We start from the raw sequence: 3,911 nt of genomic DNA on the forward strand, positions 1-3,911 counted from the left end.
TCGCTCAAGAGTTAATTGTCTGGCCTACTTAAAATATATTGCTGAGAATATATTTTTTGTTTTTCCTTGTGGCCTCTTTCTTTGTTTAGGAGGCTACCTCGTCAGTACATGTTTGTTTTTGTAGTATTGTATATAGTTAGCTTATTGTGTTGAGTGAGTAGCCCCTGATACGCCAAAGTATAAGTTTGTATTTTCTGTTATCTTGCTATCTGCTTCATTTAAATATCTCGAATTGTAATAAACAGGTAAACTGTTGTTTCATCGTTTTTGGTGTGTATAAATGTCAATTGGGCCCCCTCATGATTAGAAAATTGGGAAATTTGGTTCAAGGTGGGCTTAGTTACACAGGCCCACATACAACTATAGTAGTTTTTAAATCATTTTAAAGTTTTTAGATCAATATTTAAATATTCTCCTTAAAAACTTCTAACCTTTTGCCAGCTTTGGATATATGTCTACTGTTGATACAAAGTTAACGACCACAGCAGTAACTTATACGGGCCAATGGCACTTCACGCGGTTACATTCGCAGACTTATGATTACTGGACACTAATATCTGTACTGTAAGATGCCTGTGGACTACTTGCCCAATATTTACAAAGCATAAAATTAATACCTTAGATAGTGGCACAATTGTGAGTTATATGTATGTCAACCTCTTTTTATTGGAGTTATTGCCCTTTAAGGAAATTAAGGTAATTTCAAAACACAGAGATATTTCTTCTGATGGGGAAAGTCTAGATTGACCCATGTAAGCCTGCAGCTTACAAATCTAGTTTTAACTTGATTTGATTAAAATAGGTATTCCTTGTTCATGTGTGATGACTATCCTCAAGTATTGACCATAGTTTATATTGATTTCTTGTTACTTCTTCTTGTAGAGGTTAAGCAATGAAGTAGAACACGGACAGTTTCCGTGGCAGCAACAACAGAATCAAGATTACGCATTCTCACAGCAGCAACATCTACAGTTTCAACAGCAGCAACATCAGCATCTGGAGTATGCACAACCACAACTGCCACAGGAACAGTTTATGCCACAGCCCCAGCAACAACTACAGCCCCAGCAACAGCACCAGCAACAAGTACATGATCAGGAAATCCTCTTTAATGGAATTACAAAGGTATTATTTAGCAGATATTTCTAAATGTATATATATATTCATATTTTAATCTCACACCTTTTTCTGACAAAGTGACTTCATCCTTCAATATTTGTAATTATATTATATATCGATGGCAACGTTGAATATATTTGTCTTTTTTTACAGAGTTGGTCAACATCAGGCAAGTGATTCATGACCAAACGTCATTTATTCTGTCTTTCATAGGAACAATTATCCGGAAAGGTGAAACACCTTGCCTTCTCTAAGGCATGCAAAACCTTGTGTAGGATGATGTTTAAGGACAGTGAGAGAGAGGGGCACTCTGTTTCCGGCATGGGGGAGAAGCCGGGTCTTGACAAGGAGAAACTTGAACAGTTATATGGTAATTTTCTTGTATATTTATTTTCTAATAAATCTAGTGTTGGTGGCAAGACAATACATATCACTACCATTACGTGCTCTTGATTCAGAACTGGATGTCAGGCTTATGTCATCCACTTGTATTTAATTTTAGAATATTAATGACAATGTGTCGAAAGTTAGATGTAAAGTAAGGAACAACAAGTTTTGTTGTCATCTAACCTTTGTTTAACAGGTAAGTAAATATATTGTTATGATAACACATGTCATTGGCACATGACTAAACGTTAAGCTCACCAGAAAAGAAAGATCTCGTAACTTAAGTACATATCTTGTTATATCATTGTAAAGCTATGTTGGTTGGAATGAAACAATAAACAATGTGAGACCAAAGTTAAGATGCTAGTAGTCAATTTTTTATCCAAGACACAAGGGACACAAGAATTTTATTTATCATCACATACATGTTTACAAAGCTCTGTAGAGCTATTATTACTTATTGGTAAATAATGGCAGATATATTTGACTTCTTTTTATTTCAGACATCATGAGGCAGCAGTTTCCTGGACCACAGAGCAGCAATCAGGCCATCAACATTAAGCTTGCATGAGTGTTGAAGCCATCTGCAACTCCTTAGAAGTCTTAAAGTGTCAATAGTAGATAAATCCAAAACATAGGTTTGTATGTGACGGGACATTTAATGTTATATCATAAGCTTGTTTTTTTTCAAATACATAAATTTGATTTTAAATTTGAAAGAATTCTTTGTACTTTCTTTTCAACAGATGTATATAATGCATCTATTGTCCTTGATTGGAAGGTATTGAAGACCTGTTTAATCAGAGCCTCAATGGAAAGTCATTATACAGTCGAACCTCGTTATCTCGAAGTCGACGGGATCGCTGGAAAACTTCGAGTTATCCGAGTATTCGAGTTAAGCGAGTTCATATGTTTGGCATAAAGCTTGGTAAAGTGTTTGGTCAAATATGAGGCTATCAATACGTTGACTGTCGGAAAAATCAACAACTTATATAAACAGTCGATAAATGACAAAAAGATAACGATATAAAATAAAAATAACAATTTATTCATAATCATATTAATTAATTGATACAAATCAATGTTACAATAACCACACATACAAACAGGAAGAACGTCTACTGTAAAACTTACATGCTGTCTCCGACCTCGCTATGCTGATAGCGGAAATGAAAGTGCGCAGGTCTTTACACAAATCACGGTATTGGAGCGTACACGTAAATGATGTTTTTAATGAGTACACGCGAAAACAATACACAATCTTTCTCTTCACGCAGGTTTTCACCCTTTCAACTGATCCAAGTATCCCCCCGGTGGAGCCGGGTCCTTCGTTGGATTGCTCAGTTGATTTCGACATTCCGAAATGGGTATGAGTTAATCAGGAAACATATCAACATTTATAGACCCCAATGACACTTGACATCTCCTCAACACGACGTACTCAATAATAATTATCGTATTGTTCCTATAATCCCTCAATTAATTATCAGTGTCACTGCCATACAAGCTCCTGTAAAAACATAAATCGACGAACCAGTCCTAGGTTGTGATTTTTACTGTGGAGCTTATTTACGCATGACCGCACACAGTGACCCATTTACCGGTTAGAATGTGTCGGCAGCTTTGGTGTAAATAATATGCCATTCAAATTGTTTACGGGCTCGCAGTGAGTACTAATTGTTGTTAATCTACATTGATGAAGTCTGTTTCTTTATTTGAACAAAGTGTTTTTACAGTCAAACACATTTTAATACAATAAGTTTAATCGAAGTAATTATGACCGAGCGTAAGCTGCTCTATGAGAACGATGTTTACCGTAGCACTGCGTCTAATATGTATCAAATAATTAAAGAATATATGATCGACTTGTGAATCTTAAGAAACTTCGAGGTAAGCGATATTTTTATGTAGGATTTACGTTGTTGGGACCGATATTTCACTTCGAGATATCCAAGTTATTCGAGTTTTCAGAGTTCGAACTATCAGAGTTTTTATTACTAAGATTAAGAACAGTTTAGGCCGGGACCCATGAAACACTTCGAGTTAAACGGGGTCTTCGAGTTAAACGAGTTCGAGATAACGGGGTTCGACTGTATCAGAAAAGTATTCTATTAATGAATTAAAATATTTAAGAAAATTATAAAGCAGTCCTTTTCTGACCAGTGTCAAATCTCTGAATTTGTACAAGAGACTCCTATTTAATAATGATATTTCAAGAGTTTCCATGATTCCTCTTTTAAAATCATTCAAATAATTTATGTTTTAGGTTTTTATACGCAAAATTGTTTCACAGGTCGCCTGAAATGAAGTTCAGATAGTTCTGTATTTAGTATTTCATTTGCTAAATTATTTGTAATGCTAGAGTGTCCCTGCAATGCTGTAAAGCCATCTTCTGAAAAAATCTG

The 3,911-nt window shown here is 35.2% G+C and overlaps 1 protein-coding gene across 2 annotated transcripts in view; it reads left to right on the top strand.

Annotated features, from left to right (window-relative positions):
• Positions 1-857: 857 nt before the first annotated feature.
• LOC110441763 overlaps positions 858-3,911 on the top strand; it is a 12,389-nt gene continuing 9,335 nt past the window's right edge. For both annotated transcript variants that reach the window (XR_002461917.1, XM_021485007.1), the window contains exons 1-3: positions 858-1,125; positions 1,333-1,489; positions 2,010-2,144. The gene's annotated coding sequence lies outside the window, so the exon portion shown is untranslated. The remainder of the gene's footprint in view (positions 1,126-1,332; positions 1,490-2,009; positions 2,145-3,911) is intronic.

This window comes from Mizuhopecten yessoensis, unplaced genomic scaffold (genome assembly GCF_002113885.1).
Source record: "Mizuhopecten yessoensis strain PY_sf001 unplaced genomic scaffold, ASM211388v2 scaffold716121, whole genome shotgun sequence".
NCBI classification, from domain to species: Eukaryota; Metazoa; Mollusca; class Bivalvia; order Pectinida; family Pectinidae; genus Mizuhopecten; species Mizuhopecten yessoensis.